The following is a 19,906-nucleotide window of genomic DNA, read 5'->3' on the forward strand; positions in this document are numbered from 1 at the left end:
GGAAAATAACATCAATATTTCATTACCATAATGCTCAGGTCAGAATCCCCTTTACTTAGCATTAAGTTGTTTTGTCATTAAAATAATGCTTGATGTTTCATATATGAGTCAGATTTTCAGATTATATCTTAAAACACATCCAAACTCATGATAAAATATGGGAAACAATGAAGCAAAACATTCTGAACATGCTAAGTAAATTAATATTGGAATCAAAATAAAATACAACCAAAACAACAAAAAACCAAGCCTCTCTAAATAGTTGCAGACTATTGACTCTAATCGTGTTTACTAAAAGATTGACCAATTCTTTAGGAAACATCCGTTGGATTTGACTCGTTACAGGAAGTCGTAATTCTGGAGAATTGCTCAATGTGAAATTCCTTAATGTTAGCTAATAGGCCAGATCATAACATTTATCTTTATTTCAGTGTAACAATTTTAGTGATAAAAAAAGTCTGTTTCTCTCTTTTGGATAATGAAGTTGTTGTTTGGATTTTATAAATCAGGGAAATTTCCTCTAGGAATGATATGTTATAAGCTGTTTATTGTGGAGGCCTAATTTCTTGTCAATTATAATACTGTGAGAACTAAAACTTAAAAAAAAAAATACCAGAGAAAAGAAATAGCAATGCCAGGGGAAAAATGTGAATATCTTCATGCTAATGACCAAACAACATACAACATATGTAAACTAAATTTATTCTTAAAAATTTTAAAAAGCTGAAATAAAAGGCAAGGTCACAGAATTATATTTGGCTAGAGATAAAATAAAATACAAGGATAAGTATCTGAAATATGCTTTTTTTTTTCTTTTAATGAGGAATCAGAAACTATTTCCACCTCGAAGTATTTCATTTGCATATTGGCAGAGCTTCAACTCAAATACAGGAATTCTGACCAGACCCTCAAAAGGGCAAATGCAAGCCTAAGAAAGATCCAAGTCAAGTACTAGTCCCTCAATCGTGTCTGACTTTTTGCAACACTCTGGACTGCAGCCTGACAGGATCCCCTGACCATGGAATTCTCCAGGCAAGAAAACTGGAGTGGGTTGCCATTTCTTCAGGGTATCTTCCCAGCCCAGGGATTGAACCTGGGTCTCCTGTATTGCAAGCAGATTCTTTACCATCTGAGCCACCAGGGAAGCCCAAGTAAGACCCACTATTTTCACAAATATTTTCCTTTTTTCCCCCTGAAGTGAATTTTAGATTATTTGCATTCTCTAGAAATTAGCAATTCATCAAATCATAGTAGGTGATTTTTAGTCTCTGTTCTGGACCAAAGTCCTATAAGTAAAGTCAGTCAAGAAACTCACCAATTATTATTATTATTTTAATTTTGTGTTTATATTTTTAAAAGGGAAAATAGTCTCCCTCTAAATGGCAAGAGGGAATATTAATTCTTATTACTAGTTTAGAGAAAAGAGTGAGAGATCTGGATATGGAGAAGGAAAATTGAGAAGAAATAAGAGAGAACAAGCAAGTACAGAGATAAAGTTAAAAATGTGCCTTTTAAGTTTCTTCAGTTGTGTTAGACTGTTTGTAACCCTATGGACTGTAGCTCGCCTCAGGCTCCACTGTCCATGGGATTCTCCAGGCAAGAACACTGGAGTGGGTTTCAATGCCCTCTTCTAGGGGATCTTCCCAATTCAGGGATTGCATTGGCAGGTGGGTTCTTTACCACTAGTGCTACCTGGGAAGCCCTAAAGTTAAGAATAGGGAAAATGTATTCATGTAAACATATTTATGAAATTTGTAAGTCAATTCAAAAAAAGAGTAGTGAATATTTTACTATAAAATATAAAGAATAAAGGAAAGTAAAATAAAAATCCATAATAAAAGAAATAATGTCAAAGATTTTCCATATATAGTTGTCCATATCTACTAAAAACTCTTTAGGAACGAAGGTGGGAAGTTACTTTGTCTAGATAAACTGCTAAATTTGCAAGAGCAGGCTTCCCTGAGGGTTCAGTGGTAGAGAATTCTCCTGCTAAAGCATGAGACATGGGTTCTATCACTGTTCTGGGAAGATCCCACATGCCACAGAGCAATTGAGCCCCTGTGCCACAGCTATTGAGAAATATTTCTAGCTTCTGTGCTCTAGAGCCCGAGAAGCACAACTACTGAGCCCCTGTGCTGCAGCTACTGAAGCCTGTGAGCCTAGAGCCTGTACTCTGCAACAGAGAAGCCAACGCAAGGAGAAGACCATGCACCCCACCAAAGAGTGGCCCCTGCTCCCTGCAACTTGAGGAAAGCCTGCACAGCAGTGAAAACCCAACAGCCAAAATGTATAAAATTATAAAAAATATTATGACATTTTTTCAAGAGAAGGAGGTAATCATTTATTTGAATTCGTCTTTTCTCATCACAGGAACTCTTAATTTAATCAAGTTTGAAAGTGAAAGTCACTCAGCTGTGCCTGACTCTTTGCAGCCCCATGGACTGTATATTCTGGCCTGAATTCTCCAGGCCAGAATACTGGAGTGGGTAGCCTTTCCTTTCCCCAAGGGATCTTCCCAACCCAGCAATCGAACCCAGGTCTCCCACATTGCAGACGGATTCTTTACCAGCTGAGCCACCAGGGAAGCCCAAAAATACTGGAGTGGGTAGCCTATCCCTTCGTCAGCAGATCTTCCTGACCCAGGAATTGAACTGGGGTCTCCTGCATTGCAGGTGATTATTTACCAACTGAGCTATCAGGGAATCCCCTTAATCCAGTTTACTTAACAGCAAAGGCCTTCATAGTATGCTGTTTTCATTTCTTTCCTTTAAGTGGGAATATAAATAAATAGATGGATAAACAAAATATGGTTTTATATGTCTAAACCAAACTGGAGATTTCTGAGAATTTGATTCTGCTCAACTACTAATGCCAGTAACGCCAAATGAGGCGTTACTGGCATTAGTAAAATAATACAAAGAAATACAATGAATTTTGGTGTGAGAGAAGAAAAGTTGTGAATATATTTACTATGTCTTTCTCTATTATCATTACTGTCCATAATAGGAAAGAACATTATACAGTAAGACCTTTGGCTACTTCTATTTTTCCTCCCACTTGTTTCTGCTCTTCTAGGCATTCATTATTTAGTAGGGTAAGAAAATAGTATTTCACCAAAACCAGACAAAGATGCCACAAAAAAAGAAAACTACAGGCCAATATCACTGATGAACATAGATGCAAAAATCCTCAACAAAATTCTAGCAAACAAAATCCAACAACATATTAAAAATATCATACATCATGACCAAGAGGGCTTTATCAAGCTATGCAAGGATTCTTCAATATTTACAAATCAATGTGATACACCACATTAACAGATTAAAAGATAAAAACCATATGATTATCTCAATAGATGCAGAGAAAGCCTTTGACAAAATTCAACATCCATTTATGATAAAAACCCTCCAGAAAGCAGGCATAGAAGGAATATACCTCAACATAATAAAAGCCATGTATGATAAACCCACAGCAAACATTATCCTCAATGGTGAAAAATTGAAAGCATTTCCCCTAAATGCTTTCAGGAACAGGACAAGGGTGCTCACTCTCACCACTACTATTCAACATAGTTTTGGAAGTTTTAGCCACAGCAATCAGAGAAGAAAAAGAAATAAAAGGAATGCAGATTGGAAAAGAAGAAGTAAAACTTTCACTGTTTGCAGATGACACGATCCTCTACATGGAAAACTCTAAAGAGAACACCAGAAAATTACTAGAGCTAATCAATTAATACAGTAAAGTTGCAGGATATAAAATTAATATACAGAAATCCCTTGCATTCCTATACACTAACAATGAGAAAACAGAAAGAGAAATTAAGGAAACAATTCTGTTCACCACTGTGACAAAAGGAATAAAATAATTAGGAACAAATCTACCTAAAAAACAAAAGACCTATATATAGAAAACTATAACACACTGGTGGAAGAAATCAAAAGTGACACAAATAGATGGAGAAATATACCATGTTCATGGATTGGAAGAATCAATATAGTGAAAATGAGTGTACTACCCAAAGCAATCTACATATTCAATGCAATCCAAATCAAGCTAATAGTATTTTTCACAGAACCAGAACAAATAATTTCACAATTTGTATGGAAATACAAAAAAACCTCAAATAGCCAAAGCAATCTTGAGAAAGAAGACTGGAACTGGAGGAATCAACCTGCCTGACTTCACGCTATACTACAAAGCCACAGTCATCAAGACAGTATGGTATTGGCACAAAGACAGAAATATAGATCAATGGAAATAAGAGAATGGAAATAAATGGAAGTAAAAAGCCCAAAGATAAATCCATGAACCTATGGACACCTTATCTTCGACAAAGGAGGCAAGAATATACGATGGAGAAAAGACAATCTCTTTAACAAATGGTGCTGGGAAAACTGATCAACCACCTGTGAAAGAATGAAACTAGAACACTTTCTAACACCATACACAAAAATAAACTCAAACTCGTACAGCCACTATGGAGAACAGTGTGGAGATTACTTAAAAAACTGGAAGCAGAAATACCATAGGACACAGCAATCCCACTGGTGGGCATACACACTGAGGAAACCAGAATTGAAAGAGACACATGTACCCCAATGTTCATCACAGCACTGTTTATAATAGCCAGGACATGGAAGCAACCTAGATATCCATCGGCAGATGAATGGATAAGAAAGTGGTGGTACATATACACAATGGACTATTACTCAGCCATTAAAAAGAATACATCTGAATCAGTTCTAATGAGCTGGATGAAACTGGAGCCTACTATACAGAGTGAAGTAGGCCAGAAAGAAAATTACCAATACAGTATATTAATGCATAAATATGGAATTTAGAAAGATGGTAACGATGACCCTATATGTGAGACAGCAAAAGAGATATAGATATAAAGAACAGACTTTTGGACTCTGTGGGAGAAGGCGAGAGTGAGATGATTTGAGAGACTAGAATTGAAACATGTATATTACCATATGTGAAACAGATCAGCAGTTCAAGTTCAATGCATGAAACAGGGCACTCAAAGCTATTGCACTGGGACAACCCTGAAGGATGGAATGGGGAGGGAGGGGAGGGGGGGTTCAGGAGGCAGACACATGTACACCCATGACACATTCATGTCAATGTATGGCAAGTAATTAGCCTCCAACTAAAATAAATAAATTAATTTAAAATAAAAAGAAAATGTATTTCAGGACCACTGTTTCTCTTATATGTCCATCAATCAATCTCTTGATTACATAATTAATCAGTTAATCTATTAATTAATGCTGAGTGTATTCATTGGAAAGACTGATGCTGAAGCTGAAACCCCAATACTTTGGCCACCTGATGTGAAGAACTGACTCATTGGAAAAGACCTTGATGCTGGGAAAGATTGAAGGCAGGGGAAGAAGGGGATAACAGAGGATGAGATGGTTGGATGGCATCACCAACTCGATGGACATGAGTTTGAGCAAGGTCCGGGAGTTGCAGATGGAAAGGGAAGCCTGACATACTGCAGTTCACATGGTTGCAAAGAGTCAGACACTCCTGAGCGACTGAACTGTAACATCTTAAGCAGCAGCATATGTATTTTGGAAAGACACAGAAAGACAGTTGAGACCTTCCTAACAGGGTTTTAATTAAGACTTTGATTAATAGCTTATATAATTCAAGTTGATATTACCTTTTTTAAATTTTAAAAAGATGAATAGATAAAGTCAAGTCTGCTTCCTCATTTCCTTTTAAAGTCTGTTGCAATCCTAGATTTTCTATGCTCAGACAAACATATTGGAAACTTCTATACTATCTGCCTTTGAGAGTATCAGTTGTATTATAAGAAAAAGAGAGCAACATGTTAGTCCATGTATAGGAATTTCCCACAAAATATTCTCATACTATCACTTCCTTGAGGTAAAGAGAAGCAAAATTTACACTCAATATGCCTAAGGCTAGATATTTATAACATTCTGGTTTCAGATAAATGATCAGGTAACTTTGTGTCTGATTATGAAAGTATTATGATTCCAAATATTAGCTAGAGTTTTATACTTAAGTACAATAAACATATTGAACCAATAATGATCAATTTTCTCCCTCTTCAGTGAGTGCAATTGTGAGTGAAATAAATCTTAATGTGAAAAACCTGAGAATTTCTGATTGTGCTATAGTGAAAAATACCTGAGCTTAGTTCAAGACTGGTACTGCAGCTGTTGGTGACTACACCCATGTGTTAAGATGACATCCTGAGTTCAACTTTCTGAATTATCATTGTAAAGGAACGGGGCGCTCCAGGCAGCTGAGTCACAGTCTTCCAGGAACTGTTGATCTTCAGCATTTCCATTCAGACTAAAATGTCAGACCTGTGAAAGAATGAACTATGGTCTCAAGAGAATGAAAGGAAATTGTTGCTACTTCATTTGTTATTTATAGCGTCCTAAAAAGAGTTCTGTTTTCTCTTGGGTCCTCACATTGAATGTTCATTATTTTATATTTTTATAAAAATCAGCTAGTTTCTCTAAATTGCCATTCCATTCTCCTCTATCCAAATTCTACCAACACATAACCAGGAATCCGATAGTATGTTCTTGTTAAAAGGCTAGTTAATTTTACTGATTGCAATTTTCTTACAATGAAGACCAGAGTTTTAATTTTGTACTACATTACTTTCAATCCTAATAATTAGGTTGATTTATAAATGACTACAATTTATCACACTGTACACATTTTTTTATCCTGCAAAAGATCTAATATATAAAAAGTATACAGTTAGGACTTTCATGGTGGTGTAGTGGATAAGGATCCTTCTGCCTGTACTGGGGACACAGGTTCAATCCCTGGTCTGGAGAGATCCTATATGTTGCAGAGCAACTAGGCTTGAGTATCACAGCTACTGAGCCTTTGCTCTAGAGCTCACATGCCCTAGATCCAGCAAAACTACTAAACCGGTGTGCTGCAACTACTAAAGCCTGTGCTCCACTAAAAGAAAAGCCACTGCAATGAGAAGCCCATGTACCACAACTAGAGAATAGCCCCCACCCTCCTCAACTAGACAAAGTCTGGATGCAGCAATGAAGACCCAGTAGAGCCACAAACAAACAAACAAACAAACACAGCACTATACATGTCAAAAAAAAGTTAAGAGAAGTATACAGTTAATGCTCAGCTTGAAAGATGTTAAAAATTGAATTTGCTTATTCAAGTATAATTTTGAATTGTAATTGATGCTTTTGAACTGTGGTGTTGGAGAAGACTCTTGAGAGTCCCTTGGGACTGCAAAGAGATCCAACAAGTCCTTCCTAAAGGAAATCAATCCTGAATATTCATTGGATGGCCTGATGCTTAAGTTGAAGCTCCAATACTTTGGCCACCTGATGTGAAGAACAGACATTTGAAAAGGCCCTGATCCTGGGAAAGACTGAATGCAGGAGGAGAAGAGGATGACTGAGGGTGATATGGGTGGATGGCATCACCTGACTTAATGGACATGAGTTTGAGTAAACTCTGGGAGTTTATGATGGACAGGGAAGTCTGGTGTGCTGCAGTCCATGGGGTTGCAAATAGTTGGACACGACTGAGAGACTGATTCAAGGATAATGATAGAAGTGAGGCTCTAAATTTAATCTCCTCCTAGGCTTTTCAAAAAAGATATTTTCTTGAAAGTTTCTTACCCATAGGATAACTTAGGAATCTCTCCCCCACCCTTATTCATCCTACGTCGTTTATCTGCCTTTGAAATCTTTATCTTGCGTTCTTCAGGATATATTATTACTTGACACTCTTTTTGATCCTAATGCTATAAACTGCTTTCCTTAAATATTATCATGTTCAGATACAATTTTCATGGTTATGTGTAAGATCCTGAGGGATCTGAGAAAAACTATTGATTTCTTTCTAAGGAACAAATACACACATGGCTCAGATATTTTTCTCATACATTTTTGAGGACCATTCGTGAATGCTCATTCACTCATATCTTTTCAGGTGAGGCTTCCATTCAGAAGGATAGATGTCACTTGTATCTCTTCATCCTCTGAATAAGGAGATAGTAATATTGAATGCAGCCAAGAGAGGATGGGAGAGCAAGGTTGACATAGTAGTGGCAGGGAAAACACTGGTATCTAAGGAAACTTTTACTTTCTTTAGGGCTCTAATTAATAAATTTAAATAGATTTAAAGGAGTTTCATTCAGAGTTTACCACTAATAGAAAAAAGAACCCTCTCTTGCCATGTGAATTGAGGCTAATTTAAATTCTCTCTAGTTAAGTACTTTTCTTCCAATGGCATATTCTTCAGCAATTCCTTAAGAGAAAAACATATAAAATATGAAACTTGAAAAAATTATTGCCATTGAAAGGAGAGCTTGAGTGTTTCTAAGGTGAGTTGCTTATTGCTTATCTCTTCAATTTTTATAAATCTGCATTAGTTGCCTGGATGTTCATGCCATAATTATTGTTTTATTGCATACCTGTTTCCTTTCCTGATAGACAGAGTAACTATGTTAAAAGAGACCCAAAACCAATAAGATGCACAGAAACTTGAATAATGTACACATGAACGTGAAGCTGCTCAGTCGTGTCCGACTCTTTGTGAGTCCCCATGGACTGTAGCCTACCAAGCTCCTCTGTCCATGGGATTTTCCAGGCAATAGTACTGGAGTGGATTGCCATTTCCTTCTCCAAGGGATCTTCCCAACCCAGGGATCGAACCCGGGTCTCCCGCATCGTAGACAGATGCTTTACCATCTGAGCCACCACTGTTACATAATTATAAAAACAAATTCTGATGCTAAATATACTTTGTTTGCAATGTTTGTCATTTGGGATTATCTTTTTATCTCAATTTGTATATATAATTAAGCAAGTAATACCTGAAACTGTTTCCTTTAATAAAAAGAAAAAAATAAAGTTTTAATTTGTGCTGTCAATGAACTTTCCAAACTTTCAATATGTACAAATATCCAGGAATCAGGGGAGGAAAGATAATTGTGAGAAATTGTGATAGAAAACTATCAGTAAAACCAATCTTAAATTCATTACAAAACTCTTAAAGCTCTAGATAAAAAACACTCAGCACTCAATTTTGGAAATGCTTGTTGAACGAGTGACAATTTGATTGGTTTTAAGCTAGTAAGATTAATTTATCATCTAAAATAAGAGAGTAAAATATTAGCCACCCAAATAGCTACTATTATCAGAAAATCATAATAAAACAAACTGCTTATCTGAGATGAAATAATTAATTTTTAGAAATAGTGAATTTATTCATTATATAAATATGTAAATATATTTACTCATTTGCATAGTTACTGAGATATAGCAAGCAAAAAAATATTTACCTTACCCAGGACAAATAATGAATTACAGTTTATATGCTCTTAAGATATGTCTATTTATGTTCATTTTTAGTTTTTTAGAGTATCATTAAATTAAAAAAAATGGTCTTCCACACTACACAGCAAAAGAAATCATAAACAAAATGGAAAGATAACCCACATAATGGGAGAAAATATTTACAAATGATATAACCATGAAGGGATCAATCTTCAAAATATACAAATGGCTCATTCAGCTCAATATAAAAAATAACTCATATACATGTATGTATGTATGTGTGTGTGTATATATATATACACACACACATACATACATATATATATAAAAGAGCTCATGCAGCTCAACATAAAAAAATACAGCCCGATCTGAAAATATAAATAGACATTTCTCCAAGGAAGATGAACAAAAAGCACAGGAAAAAAATGCTCAGCATTAATTATTAGAGAAATACAAATCAAAGCTACAATGAGGTATGACTTCATGTCAGTAAGAATGGCCATCGGAAAAATCTACAAACAATAAATGCTGGAGAGGGTGGGGAAGCCTCATATAGTACTGATGGGAATGTAAATTGGTATAGCCACAATGGAGAACAGTATAGAGGTTCCTTAGAAAACTAAAAATAGAGCTACCATATGATCCAGCAATCCCACTCTTAGGCATATATCTCGAGGAAACTATAATTTGAAAAGATACATCCACTCCAATGTTCACTGTAGTGGTATTTACAGTAGCCAGGATGTGAAAGCAGTCTAAATGTCCCTCGACAGAGAAATGGATAAAGAAGATGTGATACACATATATAATGCAATATTAGTCATGACGAATAATGGAATGCTACCATTTGCAGCAACATGGGTGGGCCTAGAGATTATCATGCTAAGTGAAGTAAGTCACAGAAAGAAAAATATCATATGATATCACTTATATGTGGAATCTAAAAAACTGATAAACTAATTTACAAAACAGAAACAGACTTACAGACTTAGAACACAAATTTTGGTTACCAAAGGGGAAAGTTAGAGGGGAGAGATAAAATTAGGAGGTTGGGATTAACATATACACACTACTATATATCTTCCCAGGTGGCTGAAATTGTAAAGAATCTACCTGCCAATGCAGGAGCCGCAGAAGATGCATATTTGATCCGTGGATTGGGAAGATCCCCTGGAGAAGGAAATGGCAACCCACTACAGTATCCCTGCCTGGGAAATCCCATAGATGGAGAAGCCTGGTGGGCTTTAGTCCATGGGGTTGCAAAGAATCAGATATGACTGAGCACGGACACTCACTTACTATATATGTAAAATAGAAAACAGATAACCAACAAGAACCTACTCTACAGCACAAGGAACTCTACTCAATACTCTGTAATAACCCATATGGGATAAGAATCTGAAGACTAGATATATGTATAACTGATTCATTTTGTTGTATACCTTAAACATAATGTTATAAATCAACTATATGCCAATATAAAGTAAAAATTTAAAGAAAAATAGTTCTTCCACTTTCAGCTATAATGGATTAACATTGGATTTATTCTCCCTCCTGCTGCTGCTGCTGCGGCTGCATCACTTCAGACGTGTCTGGCTCTGTGCGACCCCATAGAGGGCAGCCCACCAGGCTCCCCTGTCCCTGGGATTCTCCAGGCAAGAACACTGGAGTGGGTTGCCATTTCCTTCTCCAATGCATGAAAGTGAAAAGGGAAAGTGAAGTCACTCAGTCGTGTCCGACTCTCAGCAACCCCTGGACTGCAGACTACCAGGCTTCTCTGTCCATAGGATTTTCCAGGCAAGAGTGCTGGAGTGGGGTGCCATTGCCTTCTCCATTCTCCCACCTGAAACAACTTAAAAAAATAAAACAGTCAAAATATATCAAATAATATTTGAGCTAATTAAATACTGGTAAGTGAAGAGCAGTAATCCCATAAGGATGGGAAACAAGATTTCAGCCCTACATTCCTATCTGCTCCAGCACACTGACTGAAGGGAATTTCTACATTCAAAGACAGGAAGAGGAGGCTCTTGAATTGCCCAGTGGTCTCCCTGAGTTTAGTAGAAAGCATATTCTCTGGAGGGGCCACGGTGGCTAGAGTATTCATGGCAGAGTAACAGAGTAGAGAGCTATACAGAAAGAGAGACCCAGAAATCTTCAGATGGCCTCAAGTCTTCAGCTTTATATCTTTTACTGAACACATGAGAGAATATCAGTTAAGTCTGGGTAAAGAACCACCTTAATGGGCTAAAGGGGAATAACACGTAAAACACACGTAAAGCTGCAAATATTTCTGGTCCCTACATTTAAAAAATCCCCATTCCTGGTGCACTAAGTAGTCAGAGGTTTTTTTGTTTGTTTTCCTCAGCACTGGGGGAAAAATTAACCATAGAGTAAACATTTCTTTGATTCTGCCTAACAAAGCTTAACAGTGAGATAACAAAAAACCAGACTGTTTGCAAATAGTTAAACTGTAACTCAAAAAAACACTAAATATTATTTACTGGTAGACAGCATATGCAGCATTTTAGAAGATAATATTCATAATATTAACCATTCAAACAAAAATTACAAGACATGCAAACAACAGTAAAATATTATGAGAAGGCTCAAGATGACACAGAAAACAGAATTAACAGACAAGAATAGTTAAACTAAAATTTTAGCTGCACTCATATGTTCAAGAAACTAGAGAAAGTATTGAGTGTATTAAATAGAGAAAGAAGATAGAGACTCAAACTGAATTTCCACAAATGAAAACAACAACATTTGAGATGAAAAATATGCTGGAAGGGACTATAAACACATTGGACATAGAAGAAAAGACAAGTAATTCTGAAGACTTAATAATAGAAACTATGTATATTGAGACACAGAAAAAAAAACCCAAAATATTATTTTTCTTGTACTCATTTTTCAATTTTAAGTATTTTTAAGTGTACAACTTTATGGCACTAATTACATCTATATGTATTTACAGTCTTCACCCCGAGCAGAAACTCTGTATCCATTAAGTAAAAACTCACCATTCATTCCTTCCTCCAGACTCTGTTAACCTCTATTTTACTTTATTTTTCTATGAATTTGCCTACTGTAGATTAAATTCCTTGTAAGTAGAATTATACACTATTTGTTCTTTTTTTATGTCTGGCTTATTTCACTTAGTATAATGATTTCAAGTTCATTCCCGTAGCATGAATCAGAAATTCATTCATTTTCCAGTCATGTATATTTAAAATCAGTTGCACATAAAAGAAGGAAATGGCAACCCACTCTAGTGTTCTTGCCTGGAGAATTTCATGGACCAAGGAGACTGGCAATCTATAGTCCATGGTGTCTCAAAGAGTTAGATACAACTAAGCAACTAACACTCTACTGACTCTTTTATGTGCTGCTACTGCTGCTAAATCACTTCAGTTATGTCCAACTCTGTGTGACCCCATAGATGGCAGCCCACCAGACCCCCCCCCCCATCCCCAGGGGATCTTCCTGACTGAGAGGTTGAACACAGGTCTCCTGCATTGCAGGTGGATTCTTTACCATCTGAGCCACCATATGATATTTTAATATAAACATTTTGTTTTATTTCATGGGATACTCTGAAGTTTATGCCTAAAAGAACTTTAAAAATATTACTAGTATTTTACAACAAACACCACTATTCTGGAGACTCACCCAATTTCTGCTATTTATTTCATTTCATGACCCAGATAATCACAATGGTGTGATCACTCACCTAGAGCCAGACATCCTGGAATGTGAAGTCAAGTGGGCCTTAGGAAACATCACTATGAACAAAGCTAGTGGATATGAAAGAATTCCAGTTGAGCTATTTCAAATCCTAAAAGATGATGCTGTGAAAGTGCTGCACTCAATGTGCCAGCAAATTTGGAAAACTCAGCAGTGGCCACAGGACTGGAAAAGGTCAATTTTCATTTCAATCCCAAAGAAAGGCAATGACCCAAATCCTCAAACTACTGCACAATTGCACTTATCTCACACACTAGTAAAGTAATGCTCAAAATTCTTCAAGGCAGGCTTCGGTTTTAGAAAAGGGAGAGGAACCAGAGATCAAATTACCAACATCTGCTGGATCTTGGAAAAAGCAAGAGAGTTCCAGAAAAATATCAATTTCTGCTTTATTGACTATGACAAAGCCTTTGACTGTGTGGATAACAATAAACTGTGGAAAATTCTGAAAGAGATGGATCAGATGACCACCTGACCTGCTTAATGAGAAACCTGTATGCAAGGTCAGGAAGCAACAGTTAGAACTGGACATGGAACAACAGACTGGTTCCAAATAGGAAAAGGAGTATGTCAAGGCTGTATTTTGTCACCCTGCTTATTTAACTTATATGCAAAGTACATCATGAGAAACTCTGGGCTGGAGGAAGCACAAGCTGGAATCAAGATTGTTGGTAGAAATATCAATAACCTCAGATATGCAGATGACACCACCCTTACGGCAGAAAGTGAGGAACTACAGAGCCTCTTGAGGAAAGTGAAAGAGAAGAGTGAAAAAGTTGGCTTAAAGCTCAGCATTCAGAAAACGAAGATCATGTCATCTGGTCCCATCGCTTCATAGCTGATAGATGGGGAAACAGTGGAAATAGTGGCTGACTTTATTTTGGGGGGCTCTGAAATCACTGCAGATGGTGATTGCAGCCATGAAATTAAGACGCTTACTCCTTGGAAGGAAAGCTATGACCAACCTAGATTAAGCAAAGACATTACTTTGCCAACAAAAGTCCGTCTAGTCAAGGCTATGGTTTTTCCAGTGGTCATGTATGGATGTGAGGGTTGGACTATAAAGACAGCTGAGGGCTGAAGAATTAATGCTTTTGAACTGTGGTGTTGGAGAAGACTCTTGAGAGTCCCTTGGACTGCAAGGAGATCCAACCAGTCCACCCTAAAGGAGATTAGTCCTGGGTATTCATTGGAAGGACTGATATTGAAGCTGAAACTCCAATACTTTGGCCACCTGATGTGAAGTGCTAACTCATTGGAAAAGACCCTGATGCTGGGAAGGATTTAGGGCAGGAGGAGAAGGAGATGACAGAGGATGAGATGGTTTGATGGCATCACCGACTTGATGGACATGGATTTGGGTGGACTCCGGGAGTTGGTGATGGACAGGGAGGTCTGGTGTGCTGCGGTTCATGGCATGGCAAAGAGTCAGACATGACTGAGCAACAGAATTGAACTGAACTGATTCCATTTATAAGCCTTGCAAAGTAAAGAATGGGGTGTTACTTAAAAATAGGTTTTTATAGTATTCAAGGATGCGATAGATGTTGGTGAGAAACATGAATAAGAGAGAGAAAATGAGGTTAGCAGCAGGGTGGTGGTGGCACTGAGGGTGTGGTACAGAAGGGGATCAATGGTAGTCTATGCTTAGAAATAAAAACACCATCATGCTATATTATCATGATATATTATATTACATCATATCATGCTATACTAATGGGTACTTCCACATTCCTGATGTTGAAATAACCCAAAAAATAACATGCAATATTTATTCAGTCCAGAGAGAACAGTCTCCCCAGGACCAGTGGTCTACCAGATAGGACAATCTGGGATAGAAATATTGCAGCATTGGGACTTCTACTATGGAACATGGACCTCTCTTGTTTTTAAAATAATTAAAAAAAATTTTTTTCCAACTAAAGAAAGAACATAGAACCCCAAAGAAAGGCCAGGAGAGAGGAATATAGCAGATCTGACATGCTTTTTTAAGAAAAACACCAATGTTTTTCTTATTGGTTTTGAAAAGAAGAAAAGTAGAAATGACTAGAGTGCCCTAAGCCTATTGGTAGCTGAATCCTAGGTTCTGATTCTACAAAGCGTCTGCTGCTTGGAGAAGTGAAGACAGGGAGAAAAGAGTAATAGGAGGACTGGACTCTCAGAGATGATACATCACTCTAAGAAAGCATTTATTGAGGTTCACAGAGGCCCAGGAGAGGTGGTCTAGCAGAAATAGCACTTGTTGGAATAGCTTGCATTCTTTCTTCATTTTGGTAAGATTTAATATGCAGAAGTAGGACTTCAATAGTCATCTCAATTCTAGAATTCAGGTTTCTCCAAATGCACATAGTAATAATCAGAAATCATTATAGTACTGGAATACGTCTATAAAAATATAACACATTAAAAAAATTTTTTAAGACAACGCTGCAACTTTATTTAATTTTTTTAATGCTGCAACTTTAATTAGCAGAGTTAAATGTTTTAGATGGTAAACAAAAAAAGGGTGGCTGAAGACAGCGTTTATTGAGAAAAGATGAGTTGGTCTGTAGTACAGTTCTTAGACCTGGTCTACTAGCAAAGATAAACTGATACAATTAACTAAATTTTTAATCAATATTATCATTGAATTTATTCAATTTATACCAACAAACAAGATTTTTTGTGAAAACTCTATCCTGAGTACCTTCCTTTCCTTTTCATATTATCTCTCCTACTCCCCCACCCCAACTTTTGTGGGCAACAATGCTTATTTTCATTTTTTCCTTCTATTAAGTAGAGATGTCAGTTGAAATCTGTATTAAGAGTTTGTGACACTCAATTTAATAAACCAACCATTCCTAAAGAATCTATAATACATCTACTGTTTGGTTAGATGTTCTGGGTGTTCTGGGAATTAATAAAGCCTTATCATCTTGGCTTTTTTTCCTCTAGTAGTTTGTCATCTGTCCAATTCTGTTTTGAATTTGAATAGTGTAGGTAACTAAGATCAGGTAATTAATTCTTAGGAAGAAGCAAATTAGTTTTATGAAAACTATAGTTTGATACAAAATAATTTTCCATTTCAAAGATTATTATTTTTAAATTTAGCAATACTGTTTATATTAGAAGATTCTACACAAAGTAGTTGTTGTACAATCAATAAGAAAATAAAACCTAGAAATACGAACAAGCAAGCATCAGCTGATGGCATAATGCATTTGAACAAGACCACATTTCTCAAAGGTGTTTTGATCTGGTTATTGGAGATAAAACAAAAGCTTAAAGATATAAAACTGTACCATTAAAAACAACAACAACAAAAAAAAACAAAACTTGCACAAGTCAGCATATCTAATAGAGAAAGGAACCAAGTTACTAATAGTAGACATATCATTAAAGCTCTCTGGTAAACTTTATGGTTACCTGAATACCAATACAAATTTGGCTTCTCCATATAACCGTTCAAATTGTTAAAAGTATATATTTTAAAGTTTTACTTTTAGATCTATAAAGTTAATTATATTCTTAGATCTACAGAGTTAAGTGTCTGTATTCATATTAAGAGTATTCCATCTCTGTTGATGCCTAAGGACACTTTGTATCATTTTATTAACCCATACGCCCCTAATTAAAATTTCACACACCAATACATTTTCAGAGATTATTTGCCCTTCAGTTTAAAGATTAGATAAAATATAGATTATATGTCTTAAAATTATCATGCACTGGAATTATATATTTATATATTAAATATATATATGAATATATATAAGAATTCTAAAACTGTTTTATGAAAGATTTTGCTAGGTCAAAAAAACTCTGCAATATCTCAAAATGGACACAACGTTTAACCTCTGATACAAATATTATGCTTTTACACATAAACTATGACTCTTTGGGCTGTGTGTTTCCTGCTTGTGTTCTGCCCTGTATATTTGCATTATCTCAAACATACAAAGTCATTTTGTGACTAATTTCCAGAGCACTGAGTCACAGTGTGGCTGTTGCTTATCTTTTCTTTTCTTTTCCTGCACAGCACTGCTCTTGGCTTTCATTTTTCATTAATACTCATACAAATAAGCATTTTACATAAATAATTTTTTTGTTTCATTATAGTTCTGTGGTTGTGTATTTCTATATTTTGTGCTTTCCTTCACTACCAGAAACTAAGTGTAATATCATTTTATAAGCAACCAGAATACGACAGTACATCATATTAGGTATGTAATCTATTGCTTTAATTCACATAATTGTACTTTATATAGTGCAATCCTGTCTATTCTTATTTTACTCTCTTAGAATATGAGTTTTTGTCTTTGGAGACTTGTAAAATATTTCCTTAATACTTTGAGATTAGTTAATGCTGGAATGAAATAGAAAACAAGAATTCTGTTTATACCTTATTTTAAACATCACCAGTTGATGGCAATGATAGAACTTTCTTTAAACATAAGACTGTCAGTGCCTTATTGTATTTCTTTATATGCTATTAAATAATATTTAAAGGTTAAAAAAATCTTCAGAAAATTCCAATAAAAACACAATTAGTAAAGAATTGCCAATCGAGGCTTAAAATTATAAACAAGGGTATATCTCACCAACTTAAAAAAAATGATATATTTGCTTAAAATTCAATGCAAATGCTGAGAATTTAGTTTTGCATTACAATCAGTTTATTTACAGAGAAGGGTCAATTTCCATTGTAGGGTTATAGACAATGGTCCTCTCCTACAAATCTTTGCCTCTCAGCACCCTGCTTTTCCTCCAGGAAAAAGAAATAAAGGTTATTTATTGCCAGGTACTCACGAGTAAAATCTCTGAAGAAAGATCTTAGAAAGATTTTTTCAAAGCAGAATTGAGTTCATTCTGTTTTCCCTTTCATGCATCGAAGAGAGAATTTATCTTGTCTACTTCTTCTTTTAAACAGATGGAGAAACTGGGGCGTGGAAAATAATGAAAGAAATGGAATCTGATCCTGCCCACAGTGAAAGGGCGAGGTAAGAATTTGACTTTTATCCAGCCCAAAGTCGCTCCAGTCTATTGGAGCAAAGAAGAGCCTCAGAGAACACCCGCAGCTGGGAACAGCCAGGCTTCCTGTTTAGGTCACTGCAACTCTTTTTAGGCTAATTTCTCCAAACTATTCAAAAGCTTTTTCTCTTATGGAGGAAACAAAGGAATCGGCTGACACTAAGATTTTAAAATTACTATTTTTTTTATTTCCAGGATTCTTTTCATAATTAGTTTTAAAAATCCACTTTCCCCCCCTTGTGCTATATATTTCTAAAATTCTACATATTTGTCATTAAATTGTTACCTAATAAAGCTTGCATTTTTAGCACTTTATTTCTCTTCAAGTTATTTCACCTACATTATCACTATATTTATGAAAAAATCTGAGGGCCGCTGAAATTCCCTTTGATTAGACAGCCAATGTAATATATTGTCAGTTGAAGACTGATGGGCTTCCCAGGTGGTGAAGGAGGAAACAGACAGAACAGGCTCCATCTTGAAAGCAGGACTCTATCTTGGGCCAGACTGTGGACTTTGAGGTAGACGCCCAGTATCTATGGAAACAACACCAACTGGAATACCAGGCCCCCTGGATGAAAGAGCCCCAGGGCTCGTACCTAGCCTCTCTGTTGCCTAAAAGAATACCCTAGTTATCTGTGTAACCGAATAGAATAATAAATTCTATTACGCTTATTGGGGTATGACCACAGGCCTATTGATAATTTCCCCCTGTTAACCACCTAGGCTTAAGGCATATGAATCACGGGTTAACTCTGATGGTATCTTTCTTTTCCTTTGTTCAGACTAGTTTCAGGGAATTTGAGGAGGTGGGTTTGGGCATGTACACTTAGGGTATATAAGGTTTTCAGAAAAACTGGTCAGGGTCCTTGGCTAAGAGGAGACTCTGCCTTGGGCCCGCTGGTGTAATAAACTGCATTCCACTATCTGCATTGTTCTTCTGAGTGAGTTTGTTTCCTGGAACACGTGGCTACAACAGTTGGTGCATTGCCTGGGAAACTCCTCACTTTGAGGAGACAAGTCCCATTTGGCACTACTCCGAGGCCTTGCAGTTCAAATCTTCTAGAGAGGAGAAGGCACCTCGCCCTTCTGGAAGGATTCTGCTTCTCAATGCCCAGACCTTACACCTTAGCAGGTAGTGGATGGCAGCAGGGGAACTGAGCGCTCAGGTGAGGAGGAACCCACCCAGTAGGGTGGAAAAGGGGGCCTGACTACCCACTGGGGAGGGATTAGAAGGGGCACAGACCCACAGGAACCTGCAATAGGCAGGTGGCGACGATTGCTTGATACATAGGTTAATGAGCACGTTAGGGCTTAGGAAGGAAATTTGTGAAGGTCATTTACGAGGCAGTGTCCATGCCATCTTGGGGAAAATTATTACCAAGCAATTGCCAGGGGATTTTCAGGAAAAGAAATTTGGTTTTTGTGTGGTCCTATTCTGCCCACCCCAAGGAGGTGTCCCATCGGCTATGAAATTCTTGACCCTCTTGGAATTGTCAGGCTAGAAGGAGAAGGATACATAAGTGAGGATGAATTGGCTTTTCCGGAGACAGCCTGGGACGTGGGATATTTAACCCATCTGTATTTTTATCCGGACCTGATCAAGCCCACCAAGACAGAATGGACTTTAAAAGTTAAGGGAAAAACAGTCTTGGATCACGTGTCCTGGTTTGGCTGTGCTGACTGGCAGGTGAATACATGCTGATCCCCCTTTTCCCTCTGGGATCTGGCAGGTAAGGCTCTTCTCACCCCAATTAGGAAGGAGGCAGAATGGCAATTTAAGTGTCATTGAGTGGAAATACCAGAAGTACATAGGGTACTGAGAACTT

The 19,906-nt window shown here is 36.7% G+C and overlaps 1 protein-coding gene across 1 annotated transcript in view; it reads right to left on the reverse strand.

The window, feature by feature from the left end:
* The window catches only part of TFPI (tissue factor pathway inhibitor), an 84,788-nt gene extending 66,660 nt beyond the window's left edge, over nucleotides 1–18,128 (reverse strand). Inside the window, exon 1 of the mRNA XM_005675872.3 lies at nucleotides 17,856–18,128. The gene's annotated coding sequence lies outside the window, so the exon portion shown is untranslated. The remainder of the gene's footprint in view (nucleotides 1–17,855) is intronic.

This window comes from Capra hircus, chromosome 2 (genome assembly GCF_001704415.2).
Source record: "Capra hircus breed San Clemente chromosome 2, ASM170441v1, whole genome shotgun sequence".
In the NCBI taxonomy this organism is placed as follows: domain Eukaryota; kingdom Metazoa; phylum Chordata; class Mammalia; order Artiodactyla; family Bovidae; genus Capra; species Capra hircus.